Below are 20,051 nucleotides of genomic sequence, written 5' to 3' on the forward strand. Positions count from 1 at the left end.
TCCTGCCTCTAGTCTTCCCCCCCTTTAATTGCATCCTTACATTTATCTACATTTGACCCTTGAACAACATGGGGGTTAGGGGAACCGACCCTCCCCATAGTCAAAAATTTGCATTTAACTGATAGTCGACCCTTCATATTTGCATTTCCTCCATGTCCACATTTCTACGACTGTGGATTCAACCAACTGCAGATCATGTAGTACTGTAGCATTTACTACCGGAAAAAAAAAATCCATGAATAAGTGGACTGGTGAAGTTCAAACCGTGTTGTTCAAGGGTCACCTGTATAATTTGTTCATGGCATTTTGCTGCTTAAAATCTTTCCAATGGTTGGCTACAACATGGAGGATAATGTTTTAAGTTCTTCAAAATGGTAAAAAGTCCTTCAAGACCCACCCCAGTTTCTGGCTTAATCTCTATCACTCTCTCTTACAAACTCTACCTCTCCCACTATCCTGATTGATGTCTCATATACAGAATGTCCTGTCATTTCCTGAATGAACTGTGTTCATTGCTCTTTCTCAAACTCTAGTGACCCTATATATAAAATGTCTAGAATTCCCTTCCTCGCTTGTCTACTAGTAAATTCCTGCAAGAAAACCAGGGACACATTAGGTTTCAGTTAGGCAAGGAGATAGAGAAAGTATTCTGCCATTAAGAAGCCTGAGAGTGAAGGAGAACACAATAGAAAGGGTGGGGAAGCACAGAGCATGCTGGTATGAGACCTTGTGAATGACCAGAAAACCATGTTTGTTTCCTTTACGGCAGGGCACTTATCTCAGTTTACTATACACCTGAGAGGACTTCAGTCTCATATATCTCACACACTGTTAAGGCTTAAAGGGCAGTGGGGGAACAGTGGGCATTCCCTACTCAGAGATAGACTGCAAGCTCTGGGGCTAGACTGCCAAGGTCTGAAACTGGACTCTACTACTTATTAGATGACCTTGGGCAAGTTACTTATTATTCCTGTGGTTCTGCTAAATGTGTTTAGCTGCTAAATGGTAATCTACTTCAGAAGGTGGCTGTGAGAATGAATGAATTAATACATATACAGTATGAGGTTGAACAGTATGAAATTACCATTTTTACAGGTCAAAATGCTCAAATATCAGCAAGTGCATATGGTTCAACCAAACATTTAAAACAATGCCTAATGAATAGTACATACCCAAAAAGTGTTATTGTTTCTTCTCATAGATGCTTCTAAACCATTCGTTGAGGTTTATATCACCCAATGGTCTTTTCTCATTGATGTCCTCTTACTAATCTCCAGGTTCCTTTAAAACAAGACTAGGCCACTTGGGTACAATTTTTAACACAACCCTTGTCCTATCACCATCCTGGATGACTTCAGTATCCATCTTGTCAACCTATCCAACTCTTCACCTTCTTCACCTCCAGGGTCACCCACATCAAGGTCATACCCTGGAATAAATCATCAAGTGGTGCTGCTTCCCATCCCATATCCAAAGATGATGACAATCTCCAATATTTCCAGTCCTCTCCTGCCTGTGCTTTAACTATCTCTCTTCTTTAGTCCCAGGAGAACCATAGTTTCTTGACCCCTCTCCTGGCCTCACTGCTCTACCCAGCTGGTATACCATGGCTCATATCACCCTAACACTCTCCCACCAATAGCTTCAACTACATTGGATCTCTGTCCTTTTGCTTCACTTGTTTAACAAAACCTCAATACAGGATCAATTCAAAAATATACTTTCTATATTTCATGACCCAGCTGTTTAAACACAGTTGGAGAAAAATCAGCTTTCAGACTGATGCCACTATAAATCTGCAGCCCTCAATCTCTGCTCAATCTCTCACTCATCCTTGCTTAGCTTGCCTTTATTTTACTCAGCAACATTTCAAAACTGTCATTATGCTCAAGACTCCAACCAAAGCCACATCTCTCTCAGCAGATGACCTCATCTTCTACTTCAATGAGACAATTACACATACATTATCTCAGCAGCCTCCCCTTCCTAGCTATCTCTGGACAAATTCTTGCACTCTTTCTTCCTGTTCAGAAGATGATGCATCCCTACTCCGGTTCAAGGCTCTGCTCTCCACATATGGCCCCAATCTTCTTTCATCTCTCTGAGGATCTTGTTCTATCAATTATCCCCCCTTTTCCCTAAATATTCAACCTCTCACTGCCTATTTGCTTTTTCCCCTAAGCCCAGAAGCCAACTTAACCTTGGGCTTAATACGTTAATATTTTCCTCTTCTTGAACCTGGGTTGTCCTCTAGGAACTGTCCCCTTCCTTCTCTTCTAATCCAAGGGATTTGAAAGAGAGGTCTGTGCTCAGTATCTCAACTTTCTGACCCTTCCTATTTACCTTACAGCAAACCACAATCTGACTTCTGCCCTGGCCATTGCACTGAAAACTTCTTTCATGAGCCCACCAATGAACTCCATAATGCCATCCCGATGGACAAGGATCAAACCTCTGTTTTCTCTGCTTTTTCTTTCCAGTCTCCCTCATGGGTTCCTCTTCTTTTGTTTGCCCTTGAATGTTTGTATTCCTCAAGGCTTCTCCAGTGGTACTCTGCTCATTCTACGTACTCTACTTGTACAATTTCATTAGCTCTTGATTTATATCACTGATAAGGGGTGACTTCAAATCTGTATTTCTAGTCCAGATTCTCTTCCAATGCCTGTCACATTTATTCACTTGGATAGCCCACAGGGGCTTAAACCTAATGTATCATTCATTCAGTTTTTTAAAAAATATTTATTGATGACCCACACTTCATACTAGTATTCAGTAGTAAATAAGACAGCAAGGTAGGCCCTTTATCTTTAGCCTTGTTTCTCATTACCACCTCCAATTAACCTTTAGACCATAATAATACCAAATTTTCTGCAGTAGTCTGCCATTGTCTACTGAAAGAAGACTAAACACTGGGGGCCTTTGGACATGCCCATCTTCCAGCCTAGAATTCCCTTTCCATGTTCTTTTCAATTTTAAGACTTTAAGAGAAGTCTTGCCCCCCAAGGAGCTTTCTCTAAATTCCCAAACTGGGCTAAGTGCCTTTGATCACTGCATTGGCTACGATGTGCTAAAACTATGTATTTGCACATGTCTTCCCCACTGGCTCTCCAGGGCAGGAATTATGTCTCTCCAATGAACATGACTGGCACATAGGTGATAAATGTTTGGGATTACTCAGCTAAATGTAATCTTTTCCCTCTTCAAACACCTGAAATACTGTGATGCTTTTCTAACTCCCCCCAGTATGGCTGCATATATCTACTTGTAAATCTCATTCCCCTCTCCTTGTTAATGCCCGTTTAACTTTCTCAAGCATGCTGTGCCTCTTTCATTCTCTACACTTCTCAAAATCATGAAATGGGCACTCAAGAAACAATGGTTGAATTGAGCTGAAATGAACAGAGAAAATACTCCCATATTATCATCTTCTATCTCTGGAACCCGTTAGTGGCATTGTGTAGTCCAGGGCTAAGATTTCCCAGGTGTCTTTCTGCCACAACCAAGGTCCAAGAGTGTTATCAAACATGTTTTGACTGCTCTTCAAGCTCTGGATAAGTTCCAAGAGACCACTCTGATCGCATATATGGAATCTCCCATCCATGTAAATGGACTCACCGTATTTTCTCAATTCACAAAAGAAGGAGGAAAGATGGAACTTTTAGTGGAATAGAAATTCATTTGACCACTGGATCACTATGTACCGTATGTCATCCTGCAATGCATTAAATTCATACTCTTATGACTTAAGTTCATTTCTAAAAAATGAATACCTACATTTATTTCTCACAAGAAGCTTCATTCTCAATATATAAAAAATGATTTGAGCTCTCTGTGAAAGGAATGATGTAAACACAAGATATTATTACCAACATTCTCCTTTAGATAACCTCATGAGGTAAGTATTAATGTCAGAGGGAATATTATTTTACAGGTGGATAAGTCAGCTGACTTGCTCAGAGTCAAAGGTAGTGGTAACAGCCAAGAACATACTCCAAGAGTCCTGTGCTTATTTTCATTGCCAGACCTAATCCAAGCTTTTCAGTAAGTGTTTCTAATGGTGTGAAGACAGTCTAAGAACTTTCTCCTTTCTTTTTTGGACTGTTTTTGCCCCATCCCTCTTTCTGTCTTATCAATGTTTCCTTCTCAAAAGGGAACCAAAAGAGAATGCAATGGTCACCTAGCAGCCATCCAATCCCCCACCTGTGCAGTATTTGGTGTAGTACAGAGGGTCTGTCAGGCATACTCCATTTAACTTCTTATCCAGGGCTCCCAATCAAGGCAGCTCTCAGAGCTCTGCCAGCTTCAGTTAGTTCAGTTCTAGTAAATCGTTTTGTTGTCCAAGTACGGCATGCTCCACTGAATTCACTCTTCAGTTACCTCTCATACAGGTGGCCTGTATAACTTAATAGAGATCCCACTCTCCAAATAGTTTTTCGAATCTGACACACTACATTTATTAGGACAATTCTGACTAAGTCTCCAAACTATTTTGATGGGCCCTGCAGAATAGCAATCATTTATGGAGAAGTAGAAATCTGCTACACTGAATTATATCTAGTTCCATGCTCTAAAACTTTACATAGCCAAAAAAGTCACTGTTATCTGGAAGGATGCAGGCCTTAGGCTGAGAAAGAGAAAGAATAAGCGAAAAAAATAAAGAAGATGAGGGGAACAAGACTTTTCTTGGTAATAAACAGCAACAAAAACAACAAAAACTGATAACTTGTTTCCAATATTTAAGGAGAGGGGCAGAAATTTGTTAAAGTGCTATAGCTGATCAATGATATGTTTAGATTCTGGGAGAAGGGCATATACATCATTTATTTATAAATTATTAAGGACTGATTGTATACTATGCACTGGGGATACACAGATAAATAGAAATGTAAACTATCACAATTCACTGAGACAATAGCTTTAATTGCCATCAGGCACATGTGTACGCAATAGAAACTGAGAGGAAGGAACCTGAAATGTCATTATGCCTTCGTTTTGTTTTTTTTAACCTCAGTCCAGGTAGGCAGCACAGTCTAAGATGAAGATATGTAACCTAGAGATGACAGACTTGATTTCACTTGGATAAATACCAACCACATCCCTCCTGCCCACTGGTTGGCACATAATCATAACATCCACTGATGTGCTGGTAAATGGTTAACAACTGGCTCTCTGGGGAGAAAAGTCCTGATCTGTTGCATTTGCTGATTTCCATGGTGCAAATATTCCCATGATGGCTGATTTCAAGCTACCAACATGGTATCACTGAATACGGAGATGGGAAGAGAACAGGCATAAATAACCTCGAGAGCACAATGTAGTAAAATAATTAGGAAATGATGAGTTTTGAGCACTTGTTATCCCTCTTTTCAAGAACTTGTCTATTTACTTGCAATTAAAATAATTTAATTTTTAATAATGACTGCATTTAACAAACAGCTCACGTAGTTCTTAAAAATTTAATAGTCATGAGCCAGTAAGGACCAGCTGCAACATACCACTGGACTCACACCCTTGGCATGGCAGGGGGCAGGGGTAATGATCCAGATCCATGTTTATTAAAAAGCTGTGCCTCGGGCTTCCCTGGTGGCGCAGTGGTTGAGAATCTGCCTGCCAGTGCAGGGGACACGGGTTCGAGCCCTGGTCTGGGAAGATCCCACATGCCGCGGAGCAACTGGGCCCGTGAGCCACAATTACTGAGCCTGCGCATCTGGAGCCTGTGCTCCGCAACAAGAGAGGCCGCGATAGTGAGAGGCCCGCGCACCGCGATGAAGAGTGGCCCCCGCTTGCCACAACTAGAGAAAGCCCTCGCACAGAAACGAAGACCCAGCACAGCCAAAAATAAATAAATAAATAAATAAATAAATAAAAATAAAATGACTAATACTCTTAAAAAAAAAAAAAAGCTGTGCCTCGCTTCACTCCCTGCTGTCCTCTCCCTGTCCTACCCCAGACGAAGATAAGAAACCACTATTCCAGGTTCACTGTGCCCCTCTCTTTGCCCTCTTCTCTGCCTCCAATAACCTTCAATAATTTACACCACTCTCCACCAGGAGGACAGACCTTGCATCCCAGTGCTGAAGTCTAACAGACTGGGTTTGCTGATCTCTATTAACTTTATAAACATTCGGCAAACGAGGCTGTTATTATTACTGCTATTCAATGCCCTTCCCTCTATATTTACATTTTGATTCAAGGTGCTACCATATTTAAGTGGCATTTTCAAGCTTTAAAGTATTCTTAGTATCAGCAGATTTTCAGTCGAGGTGGGATGGGAGGTGCAGAAAGGAAGGGCCACTGGTGGGGGAGCCTACTTCACTCCAAGAGATCTGCCCAGAGTTGACCACTTCAACTCCCAGCCCCTTTCAAGCTCCTAAGCCCAGCCTCTGCAGCCTGCTTACATGCCCTCTCAGTCTACTTCTGAGCTAAGCAATAATTTCTCTAAGGACATATTTACCGATAAATTGTGAAAATTTTATTCAGCTGTTTTAAGAGATATTGTGACGAGGTTAACTCTATAAATAGCCCATTTCTCTGTTAAAATACAAAGGTATCCAGAAAATACCTGAGAGAAACTCAGAGCTACAAATTTATTACTTATCTCAATTCTAAAGGTCTGGAAAATCAGTCATGACCTTCAAAGAACATGGTGTTACATCCACAGAACACACACGATGCTGGAAGGAACATGTGCCACGCACCTGCCTGAGCAATACATATAAATGCAACAGCCTGCACTGATAAAAACGTATTCCAACCTTGATAAAAAAAATTATAAAGTGCCCTCATATTTGAAGAACACAAGAAAGAAGGTCATGAACTACTTAGTCTCGAAAGAAAAATAACTGACTAATGCATTTGTTGTTTCACAATTTAAGCTTATATCCTGTATCTCACGGTGGGGACTAAGCAATGCATTTGGCTAGTAGGATTTAAATTTCTTCAGAAAACATATTCTCTGGGGCCAATGTAACCTTCTGAGGTATTTACCAGAAAAACTGGGCCCAAGTGATCTAATGTTAACTTAGGGAAGTGGTTTCCAACTGTTGCTAGAAACTCAGTGGATGAGAAGTGGATGATCCCCTGGGCAGCCTGGCAGTGCGGGGGCCAAGGGAGACTCCTCAGGGACTCCTCGCTTCAGCTGCCCTCCAAAAGCCTCCGTTGTTTACCCTAATGTCCTAAATAAACATCACCATTTTCTCTGTGAGCCATATTGGGAAATACAGGCTGGGAAGCACTAGCTTAGGGAACATCAACTTCCTACAGGTGCCTGACACAAACAAAGGTCACTGCAAGAACTTGACTCATTGAGCTGCGTCAGCCTGATAGGGTGCAAAGAGCAGAGGTGGGAATAAAACTGGGGTTGTGGTTCAGGCTTCCTCACTACCTCGTCGTGAACCCTCAGTAGATCACTTTACCTGTCAGGACCTTGACTGCTTCAGCTGTAACATAAGCTGCTTGGCCTAGATCCCTATGTGAGCACCATAAGCCTCATACTGGGCTAGGTGCTGTACATTGGCCCTAATCTCAAGGAAACTGTAATCCAGCTAGAGATAAGATCACTAATAAAGAAAAATAGTAATGAGTAAATACAAAATCTAACTGAATTGTAATGAGTTTGGAGGCCTAAGAATTATCATTGCGTATAATATCTCAATGGCATGTCCTACTGGGCATATAAATCTATAGAGTAAATTTGCATCACAGACTAGTCTATGACCTCTGATTTTATTTAGTCATGCAACAGTCATGTTCAAATATTCAAACATGTGCTCCAAGATTATAAAGTCATGTGAACTTAAAAGTTCAGCTTCACCTTGGCTGTACCTAGGAGCTCTGGTCTGGCGTATTTAACATTTTCATTATGACACACTATAAGTTATTAACAAACTGATATATGTTCAGATAAAACTGACCAAGGCAAGGATGAGTGCTAAGAGTCCTCTTGAAACAAAATTTAAACATCCTGCTCATTCATCATTCTTTACTATTTTTCCAGTCCTTTCATGTAGTCGCACCCGCCTCACTTCTTCTTGGACCCACAGAGACCCTAATCCCTTTACTCCTCCACTAGGTCCTTATGCATCAGCCCACTTCTACTTTCACTTCTTTTCCTATCCAACATAGGCTCAATGGATCATCACTTCAACCTCTCTCTTACTTATCTTCATCCCTCCTGTCCCCAGGAAGCACTTGTCTGCACATAGTCAACACCAGATCAATCAATTTAACAAAAAATCACATGTTTGAAAACTGGGGCAAGTGTACATTTATGGTTACCAGCGTTGCCTGGTCTGGCAGTTCTGTTTCCTTAGAATTAAGGGTATTTCAAACCTCCTTTGGTTTACTATTACCCTAATTATCCTACCCTCCCTAGGCAGGCTAAATCCTCTTTGAAAGTGGCAGGAGGCAGGAAGATCAATTGAGGTTGCAGGCAGCCGTAACTGCTAGTAAAACGCAGGCCAACCCCTGAAAGCCATCAGGAAAGCGGTCTCCTCCATATAATAATGCCTGTGGGTAAGGTATGAAATGTGGAGTTATGAATACTTGCTTTATTTATTCTGGTCATGATCTCACCAGTGAGTGTGTGGCTGTGACCATCAACAGCGGGCAGGAGCCATTCCTAAAGATGTTTTTAATTTTGCAGGCTCAGTGCACTTCCTTTATCTAGAACTTAAATCTTTCCCCAGATGTTCTTAGGGCCTGGGATCAAATCCTAGCTCTGCCACTTAGCTTCCTAACCTCTGGTTAAGTTACTTAAACTCTCTGTATCTAGGGATAATACCTACCTCATAGAGTTAATGTGGGCATTAAATTTGTTAGTATTAACAAGGCCAAGCCCACAGTGCTATAGAAGTGCTTGCTATTGTTGTTGTCCTATGTATAAAAGTCATCCAAATTTTCTCACAGTCATAAGAATGTTAAAACTGTATTATCAGACTTCCGTGGTGGCACAGTGGTTAAGAGTCCGCCTGCCAATGCAGCGGACATGGGTTCGATCCCTGGTCTGGGAAGATCCCACATGCCGTGGAGCAACTAAGCCCGTGCACCACAACTACTGAGCCTGTGTGCCACAACTACCGAAGCCCGCGCACTCTAGGGCCCGCATGCCACAACTACCGAGCCCGCGTGCTGTAATTGCTGAAGCCCACGTGCCTAGAGCCTGTGTTCCGCAACAGAGAAGACACGGCAATGAGAAGCCCATGCACCACAATGAAGAGCAGCCCCCGCTCGCCGCAACTAGAGAAAGCCCGCACAGCGAAGAAGACCCAACGCAGCCCAAAAAAACACAAAACTGTATTATCTCTTTCTTCTTCTTTTTTCTCCAAATATACTGATAGAGAAATGGTCTTGCTACTGAAGAGCCATATCTAATCCTAATGACTGACTACATTCTTTCCCTAACAACAAAACATAACATGCAAAATATTTCCAAACCTATATGACCTCATACAGAACCTGTTATGTTTCCCATAGTTATTGTGTAACCAAGAGAACAATAAATATTCTTCCTAATCAGGACTATCCATCATTCCCTTCTCTCCTATACTGTCTGACCCATCCCCCCACCCTACCAGCTGTCAGCCCTGCTTTCTGCTCCAGCACTTCTGCATCTTTATCCCTACTCACCACCTCCCCATTTAATGCCTTACCTGGACGGAACCACCCTCACTTCCCTGAACTCCCCATGTACTCTCTCACCTTCAGCCATTCCAACAAGCTGGTTCTTCTACCTGGAACACCCTCTTCATAGCATTCATCCTGCTCCCTTGAGTAACTCATAGTACTCTTTTGGACTTTAATTACATGGTGCTTCTCCAGAAAACTTTCCTTGACAACCTCAATATCCAATCACCAAGGCTGGATTTGGTGCCCCTCCTATAGCCCTATCACTTTATTATAAATTAGAACAGAAGTTCCCTGAGGGCAGGGATCACAGCCTACTTTATCCTCACTGCTTCCCTAGTTTCTAACTGTGTCTAACATATACATAGTTTGTACTCTACAAATGGACAAATGAACTGTAACGTAATAGTTTCACAGACCTAGGGATGCCTAAAAAGGGGATAGGGCAAGATCACTGTCACTGTCTTCAAACATCTACAAATATCACGGAAGGAGAAGAACGCTTCTTTTACGTAGCTTCAGAAAGAGATATCCAGGGACTTCCTTGGTAGTCCAGTGGTTAAGAATCTGCCTTCCAATGCAGGGGACTTGGGTTTGATTCCTGGTAGGGAAACTAAGACCCCACATACCATGGGGCAACTAAGCCTGCGCGCCACAGCTACTGAGCCCGCGTGCTCTGGAGCCTGCGTGCCACAACTAGAGAAAAGCCCGCACACTGCAACAAAGAGCCCATGCGTCGCAGCTAAGACCCGACACAGCCAAAAATAATATAAATAAATAAATAAATAAATATTTTTTTAAAAAAAGAAGAAGAAGAAAGCGACATCCAGACCAACAGTGTAGGCTCTGGGGAGCCACATTTCAAATCAATACAACAAAGAACTTTCTAAAATGTAGAGCATGAGATACTTTGGTCAGTATTCAGTTGCATATAGCTGGACAGGTTTATACAGGAGCTGGCAAATGAACTGGGTGATACCTAGTCTCCTTGCAAAGTTGAGAATCTGACTCATAAAATTCTACTTTGGGCACCTGGGCATGCATGTGTAGGATAAGAGTCATCCTGAATACATAAAAGAGGAGATCAAAGGTTATATATTAACGCCACCATTAGGCCTGCCACACCATGGAGTACTGGGCAAAGGAATAGTCAGAGAAGTTTAAATAAAACAAACAAAGTAATCCAACCCAAACCCAGCATTCCAACACAGGGGACAAGACTGGCAAGGGGCAAAGCCAGGTCCCCTGGGGCATTCTCCACACTACCTCTGTCATCCTGGAGGAGGCAACTTAACTTTACAACTTTCAAGAAACTTCCCATTAGAAGTGGTTTCAACTTTAGATTTATTGCATTTTCCAAGGTTACATCATTTGGGCTGTGCATAATCCAGAGGGACTCAAGGGGCTACACTGTAAACTGTTACAATAGATATTAACGAATATTGTGCCTGATAAAACCTGCAGTCTGCACGCACGCACACACGCACCCACACAAAAAGGGACTTTTCACCTTATATGGTTACTTCAAAAAATCAACTCCTTTTACGTTCCACTTTGTTGGTCGGCCAAACACGCAGAGTACATCTACTTTAAAAACACCAATTAAAAATATTAACAACACAAAAAAATATAAACCGTGGTTCAGAGCCAAGGGCACATAAATTGACATGGATTCAGACAGTAAGTAAATATAAAATGAGTAACAGAAACTACTACATCATCCAAAAGGAAGCAGGAACAATAGCCCTTAAATGCAGAAGTGATCCTCCCCACCCCCCATCCCAGGAATCCAACTCTCCCACTCCAGAGGGCAAGGTAATGATTAGGAGGCAGGCAAAATGATTGAAAGAGGAAGGGATAGAGGGAGGGGCCCACGAATGATTTGGGCAAGACCTGCAGGAGATGGGGAGAAAAGGGGAGGCAATCTCATTTCACACTGTAACCTCGGACAGCCCCACAGGCTTTTTTATTCCTTACCAGAAACGCTGCATCCCAAGGGCTCAAAACCTCAAACCAGGGTGGCGTAATTGAGAAGCAGGTGTGGAAAGAGGGTGGGCTGGGAGTTACAGTCTTTGGATTGACATTACTATTATTATTATCATCTAGTTCCTGTAATCACTTAACTTTCCTAATTCTTAGTTTCCTCATCTTTAAAATGGAGATCCTAAAACCTACTTCAATACATCCTTGATAGGAATAGCTAAAACCAGGTATGCAAAAGTGACGAATCTAGCTAGAAAAACACAGAATTCCTCAATGATTCTGTTTGTTCAAAGAGAAAAGAACTACCTTCCTCTCTGGTACCTGGCAGGTTGAGCCAGCACTATTTTTCCAAAAATGAACTCAGCCCAGGTCACGGTGAAGCTCATCAGTATAATACTGAGAGGCATGATGCTATACACACTGCAGACAATTAATGTATGAAGGAAGGAGGGAGTCAGGAAAAGATGAAAGGTGAAAGAAAGAACTAGGCATAATCCCAACATTTCTTTCTGCAAAAGGAATAGACATGCACCCTTAAGGCCATTCCCCTGTACTTCCTGGGGGTGGTCTGAGTCTTATTCCTACCACAACGAATGAGCTTGAGGTCTCAGCCAGAGAACCATGCTCATAATCCTACTGTTGGGTAATTCTAAAAGAAATTATATTAACACAATTCTTTCCTTTAATTGTTCTCTACACAATTATCCCATACCCTCTGGGAGCTAATTTGATAGCTCACTGGAGACTCACTATTACTCTATCTTCAGAGTCTGTTAGAAATAAAGTGTCTTTATTAAATCTAATTTTGTTTCTTCCATCTCTAAAGCCTCTTTATGGGCTGTAGCATTTTGATCTATGGATTACTAAATTCAATTTATCAGTCTGGAAAAGAAATTTTACATGTGGGAAACCAAGGCCCAGGAAAGTGCAGAGAATTGATACAACCCCTATAATGAATAGGACTGCCTGAACATTTATACAATATATTTTTTAAAAATTATGATCATATCCTAATATGCTTTCTAATTCTAAAAGATTTATGATATATCATTTTTTAAAAGCACTATTTCTCTCTCTTTTTTTATTGAAGTATAGCTGATTTACAATGTTGTGTTAGTTTCAGGTGTACAGCAGTGGTATACACACATACATACATACATATCTATATCTATATATCTATATTCTTTTTCAGAATCTTTTCCATTGTAGGTTTTTATGAGATATTGAGTATAGTTCCCTGTGAATAACATATTTCAGTAATTTATCTGATGGAAAAAAATGAAGGATCAAATGTTTATTAAGGCATGACAATTTGCTATACTATTACTCATAAGATCTCAGTAATGCAGACTTCATTATCCCCATCTTACAGATAAAAAAGACTTGCTTGGGTACATCTCATGACTTCCCACTGCCTAAGCATAAAGTAACAACTCCTTAAGATGCTAGGTGAGTCCCACCCAGTATGGCTCTCTCTCCAGTTCATTCTGACATCTTCCCCCGTCCCCTCCTCAGCCTCTTCTGCTTCCCTCCTCCGTATCACAAGCCTCTCCATAACCTCTAGCCCCTGATCTGCTCCCCAGTTCCCTGAACAAGCTCTGCTGGTTCCTGCCTCTATGCCTCACTCTGTCCCCAGCTATCTTCTTCCACTGTATAGACACTGAGATTCAAATGAAGCTTCACTTCAAGTATTTTCTGAAATGCTATCTCAGTCTACTAATTGTAGATGCCCCACGACAACTTCCCTTAGGGACCCCTCCTACCCTTCTGTGGCACATACAGCGTGGCACATTCTTACTGGAAAACGTCTCCATTCTCTGTTAACTTCTATGAAAGGTAGGATGGAGTCCTTCGGAGGCACTCTTCTGCTGGGTCTCAGTAACACGTGCTTCTTTATGTTCAGTGTGACAAGCCCTAATTCTATATATTCATGACTGCCCAAGTGGGGGCAGTGAAAACACACTCAAGATAGTGATTATTTTCCCCTTTTGTTATTATTCCCAAATTCAAATTAAATCTTCTTCATTCTATTTCAAACAAACAAACAAACAAAAAAACGCCAAACTCACAGAGTATAGAGGCAAATGAGAAAGAATGGGCAGATAACTCAGTTTTGTAAAAGGAAGAGGGAGAGTGACAGGCAGGCTGATTACTGTAGCTTCACTTTCAGGCCAAGGACTGAATAGGTTTGCAGAGGTTCAGGGATGGCCCCAGAGGCGGGTGTGTGTGTGTGTGTGTGTGTGTGTGTGTGTGTGTGTGTGTGTGTGTAATTCCAACTATATGGTATGAAAAAGTGATTAAGATTAAAAGCACTGCTTTGTTCCTTAAAAGACTTCTGATGATACTACAGCACAGAAACATAATGAGGATTTTGTATACATATGTAACTATATAAATTTTGTGTTGGTATTTCAAAAAAATGTCCTAACTATTTGTGAAAAACCAGTACAATCTCGCTCCAAGTCTCGGTTGGGTTGGCCTTTCTTCAACTAGACTCTTTTAGTTAGTGCTTACAATGTGTGGAAATCGGAACTTTTAAGAATAGGCTACCATGCATACAATGCATGTGGTTCATTCACTACTTTTACTACTTTCCATACTTTCTCACTGGCTTGGACTTTTCCTTGTATCAACATCTTACTGCCAAATAAGAATACTCTGATGAATATTTTCAAGTCACTCCTCTGCTTTATACATCTTTTACTGTATATCACCTAAAAAACAAACTTACATATATAAACACAAGTATTTTTATTCTTATAGAGGGGAGTATGTTAAGGGGAGAGGGGTTAGTGGAAAATGACACCAAGATTTCTAGCCTGGAAAGCTGGGAAAAAGGTAGCATAATTAAATGCAGCTAGAAGCTTGGGCTGGAACATGAAGACTAAGAGGAGGTTCCTGGATCTGGAAATTAGGAAGCCACTGGTGAGGACAGAAGCTGCATGACAAGTAGGGGGATGGGAAGTTAACAGACTAACAGAATGAGGTCACACAAGGCGAAGACGGGAGGTAAACTGGCAGTTAGCTGTGGGAGCAGTGAAAGCAAAGATATTAGAAAAAAGGACAATTGGATGTTATGAAGTTATAGAAAGATTATCAGCAGTGAGAAAAAATAATAGGTACACAAGGGAAAGGAGGTACCTGAGGGGGCAGGATTCCAGAGGTGATGCCTGTGATTCAAAGCTCAGATGAGGGAAAAGACTTGAAAACCAAGAGGCATATTCTTTTCAGACAGGAAGAGAAGAAAATGTGTAAAGAAGGGGAGAGGCTTTGGGAGCAGAGGAACAGGGCAAGAGCGGTGAGGGAATGAGCAGAAGGGAGCCAGTGAGAAGAGTGGAAAAGATGTGGATACATGGTTTAGGAATGAGACAGATTCTAGCAACAAGGAACGAATGGGCCTATTATTGATAGTTAGGGCCTATTGAAGCTGGAAGCTTAAAAACATGTTCTTTAAATCAGTCAGTCAGTCAGTCAGTCAGTCAATGAACATTTACTGAGCAATTCTGAAGGTCCAGGCACTGTGCAGCCCTAGCCAAGAAGAACTCCAGGGTCCAGTCAGGAAGTCAGGCAAGTAAACAAACCATAACACAATGTGGCAAGTTTTATGTTAGAGGTCTAGGTAGGATACATGGGAGAAGGGAGAAGGTGCATTTAATCCAGGGGTGTAGTTTCCTGGAGGGGGAGTTGCAAATTATTAAAATAGTCCTATCTGTAAACTGTGAGAATGAAGAATGGGCCATTGGTAACTCCATCTCATTACCCTCCTGGGTATACTAATGAGGAAGGTATATAACCATACCCCATGTGAAATCAAGTAATTCCACACATCAGCACTGAGGGATCTTGAACATCAATGCTTGAGGATGTAATTTTCATGATCACCAATAAGTTAGACAGGCAAGACTGACGGAGTTCCTCAGGATTATAATCAAAACAAAAACTTTCACAGACCTTCCCAAGCAACAGAGTGTCTGGCTATGGCTGAATATCTTGTTAGAGTTCTCAAGGTTTGCTGGGAAATATTCTAGGGAACTGGCTTCCTGAGTCAACTCGGGCTACTAAATTCCAGTTTAATAATTACTCGTATTCTATTATCCCCTGGAGCCAAGCACGAAACAAATATTTTCTTAAATGCCTTTGCTAAGAAAATCAATTATCTAGGTTTTGTTTCCATCTTAAAATGCTATAGGTATCTTATCTTTCCATGAGAAACAAATACTCCAAAGTCCTCACTGTTTATACTCCTTGTCATTTACAACTCTGAAAATCAGTCTTGCACTCAGCTTTGCTAATGGGCTCTGTTCCATCTTCTGTGGGAGCATACCACATCTTTACTGTGGAAAGGACTTGAGGTCTGACTTAAGATTTCTTAATAGAAAAAACAGCCCTCCATTGCTAGAATGGTACAGTTAGAGAACTGGAAGGCACCTCAAAGCCACTTGTGTAATCGCTTAGGTGATGAAGGACAAATTACCCAGCGCTTGATCTAACTTTTTGTTTTAAATGAGAGAAGACACCCTTTCATTTACCATTAATATAATACAATCTTTGTAATAGTGAAATAGATAGTGGAATAGTAGGCTTTTTCTACTCAAAGTGATTCTGCCTTTGCCGTGCTAAACTAATTATAGTTAACATTCATTGAGGGCTTATTATGTGCTAGGCACTATGCTAAGCACTTTACAAGAATTATCTCATTTTGTCCTTACAATAATCCTAAGAGATTGGTGCCATTATTTTTCTTATTTTACAATGAGGAAGTTAAGGCTTAGAGAAGCTGAGAGTTAGAGTTCGTGTTCTGATTTTGCCCTTTACTGATGTGTGACCATCACTAGGTCACCTAACCTCACGTCTGTGAGTAAACTGGGAATAATTACGATACCTACCTCACAGGGTAGATGGGAGGATTACGTGAGATACTGACCCAAAGCACATCTGCCATGAATCCATTTTTCCTTCTTGGAGGTACTCTGCGGGTACTAGAAAGAACCAGGGCTGTGGAATCAGAAGGTCTGGGCTCAAAGCCCAGTTCTGCTTCTTGTTAAGTTATGTGATATTGGGCATGCACTTCACTCCTCTGAGCCTTAGTTTCCTCACTTAAGAAATATGAAGACCAATACCTCATGAAGTTACTGAAGGATTAAGTGAGATGATCCCTCATAAAGAGCTTACTTAGCCTAAGGCTGCTACAAACTGAGATGCCATCTCCTTTTTCTCTTTGAGGGTCACATAGTAACTCTCTTAAGAGTATAACAAAACTAAGGAATGCGACTTCTAAGAAGACGGCAGGGGAGGTTTAAGAGACCTACTATGTGGGAAAGGATGCACTGGTCAACCAAAGAGCAGGTCATGGAAGGTGTGCCTTGTTGCCCTCTTATTCCAGCATGAGCAGATTATTTGGGCACCAAGGAGGAGACAGGAGTCCCCATAAAAGGGTATAACTGAACAAGCTGGCTAATTGCTTACGTGGACTGCTTAAGGCAGTTCTCTATCAACATCAATGGAATTCCTAGGAAGGCTCTCACTGTGATTTCACATCTACGAAAAACACATTCCAACAGAAATGATGAGTAAGAAGTGTTTCAAAGATATTTATAGCATCTTCCAATGAGCAGGACAATTGGGACAGTCCTTATAAAGACATGAATAAAGTCACCTTAGAAAAGACTGGTTGGATTTGATTTACTATTTTGAAATGTAGCAATTTTGGACCCTACTCAAAGGTAACATGGTCCACTGTGCCATGAAACAGACACAGATCAACTGCCACCTTTCTGGGACACAATTTTCTTTTCTTTTCTTTTTTAAAAAACTTTTAATTTTATTTTATGTTTTTGAATTTTATATTATTCATTTTTTTATACAGCAGGTTCTTATTAGTTTTCCATTTTATACATATTAGTGTATATATGTCAACCCCAATCTCCCAATTCATCCCACCACCACCCATCCCCCTGCCACTTTCCTGCCTTGGTGTCCATACGTTTGTTCTCTACATCTGTGTCTCTTTTTCTGCCCTGCAAACCGGTTCATCTGTACCATTTTTCTAGGTTCCACATATATGCGTTAATATACGATATTTGTTTTTCTCTTTCTGACTTACTTCACTCTGTATGACAGTCTCTAGATCCACCCACCTCACTACAAATAACTCAATTTCGTTTCTTTTTATGGTTGAGTAATATTCCATTGTATATATGTACCACATCTTCTTTATCCATTCGTCTGTCGATGGGCATTTAGGGTGCTTCCATGCCCTGGCTATTGTAAACTGTGCTGCAATGAACACTGGGGTGCAAGTGTCTTTTTGAATTATGGTTTTCTCTGGGTATATGCCCAGTAGTGGGACTGCTGGGTGACATGGTAGTTCTATTTTTAGTTTTTTAAGGAACCTCCATACTGTTCTCCATAGTGGCTGTATCAATTTACATTCCCACCAACAGTACAAGAGGGTTCCCTTTTCTCCACACCCTCCCCAGCATTTCTTGTTTGTAGATTTTCTGATGATGCCCATTCTAACTGGTGTGAGGTGATACCTCATTGTAGTTTTGATTTGCGTTTCTCTAATAATTAGTGATGTTGAGCATCTTTTCATGTGCTTCTTGGCCATCTGTATGTCTTCTTTGGAGAAATGTCTATTTAGGTCTTCTGCCCATTTTTAGATTGGGTTGTTTGTTTTTTTAATACTGAGCTGCATGAGCTGTTTATATATTTTGGAGATTAATCCTTTGTCTGTTGATTTGTTTGCAAATATTTTCTCCCATTCTGAGGGTTTTCTTTTCGTCTTGTTTGTAGTTCCCTTTGCTGTGCAAAAGCTTTTAAGTTTTATTAGGTCCCATTTGTTTATTTTTGCTTTTATTTCCATTACTCCAGGAGGTGGATCAAAAAAGATCTTGCTGTGATTTCTGTCAAAAAATGTTCTTCCTATGTTTTCCTCCAAGAGTTTTATAGTGTCTGGTCTTACATTTAGGTCTCTAATCCATTTTGAGTTTATTTTTGTGTATGGTGTTAGGGAATGTTCTAATTTCATTCTTTTACATGTAGCTGTCCAGTTTTCCCAGCACCACTTATTGAAGACACTGTCTCTTCTCCATTGTATATCCTTGCCACCTTTGTCATAGATTAGTTGACCATAGGTGCATGGGTTTATCTCTGGGCTTTCTATCCTGTTCCATTGATCTATATTTCTGTTTTTGTGCCAGTACCATACTGTCTTGATTACTGAAGCTTTGTAGTATAGTCTGAAGTCAGGGAGTCTGATTCCTTCAGCTCCATTTTTTTTCCCTCAAGACCGCTTTGGCTATTCGGGGTCTTCTGTGTCTCCATACAAATTTATACATTTTTTGTTCTAGTTCTGTAAAAAATGCCACTGGTAATTTGATAGGGATTGCATTGAATCTGTAGATTGTTTCGGGTAGTACAGTCATTTTCACAATATTGATTCTTCTAAGAACATGGTATATATTTCCATCTGTTTATATCATCTTTGACTTCTTTCATCAGTGTCTTATACTTTTCTGCATACAGGTCTTTCACATCCTTAGGTAGGTTTATTCCTAGGTATTTTGTTCTATTTGTTGCAATGGTAAATGGGAGTGTTTCCTTAATTTCTCTTTCAGATTTTTCATCATTAGTGTATAGGAATGCAAGAGATTTCTGTGCATTAATTTTGTATCCTGCAACTTTACCAAATTCATTGATTAGCTCTAGTAGTTTTCTGGTGGCATCTTTAGGATTCTCTATGTATAGTATCATGTCATCTGCAAACAGTGACAGTTTTACTTCTTTTCCAATTTGGATTCCTTTTATTTCTTTTTCTTCTCTGACTGCTGTGGCTAGGACTTCCAAAACTATGTTGAATAATAGTGGTGAGAGTGGACATCCTTGTCTCGTTCCTGATCTTAGAGGAAATGCTTTCAGTTTTTCACCATTGAGAATGATGTTTGCTGTGGGTTTGTCATATATGGCCTTTATTATGTTGAGGTAGGTTCCCTCTATGCCCACTTTCTGGAGAGATTTTATCATAAATGGGTGTTGAATTTTGTCAAAAGGTTTTTCTGCATCTATTGAGATGATCATATGGTTTTTATTCCTCAATTTATTAATATGGTGTATCAGACTGATTGATTTGCATGTATTGAAGAATCCTTGCATCCCTGGGATAAATCCCACTTGATCATGGTGTATGATTATTTTAATGTGTTGTTGGATTCTGTTTGCTAGTATTTTGTTGAGGATATTTGCATCTATATTCATGAGTGATATTGGTCTGTAATTTTCTTTTTTTGTAGTATCTTTGTCTGGTTTTGGTATCAGGGTGATGGTGGCCTCATAGAATGAGTTTGGGAGTGTTCCTTCCTCTGCAATTTTTTGGAAGAGTTTGAGAAGGATGGGTGTTAGCTCTTCTCTAAATGTTTGATAGAATTCACCTGTGAAGCCATCTG

The 20,051-nt window shown here is 40.6% G+C and overlaps 2 protein-coding genes across 7 annotated transcripts in view; one reads left to right on the top strand and one right to left on the bottom strand.

Annotated features, from left to right (window-relative positions):
• Positions 1 to 20,051, bottom strand: part of CMSS1 (cms1 ribosomal small subunit homolog) — a 393,286-nt gene that overhangs the window by 221,382 nt on the left and 151,853 nt on the right. The window lies entirely within an intron of this gene.
• Positions 1 to 20,051, top strand: part of FILIP1L (filamin A interacting protein 1 like) — a 306,240-nt gene that overhangs the window by 140,884 nt on the left and 145,305 nt on the right. The window lies entirely within an intron of this gene.

This window comes from Balaenoptera ricei, chromosome 4 (genome assembly GCF_028023285.1).
Source record: "Balaenoptera ricei isolate mBalRic1 chromosome 4, mBalRic1.hap2, whole genome shotgun sequence".
Classification (NCBI taxonomy): domain Eukaryota; kingdom Metazoa; phylum Chordata; class Mammalia; order Artiodactyla; family Balaenopteridae; genus Balaenoptera; species Balaenoptera ricei.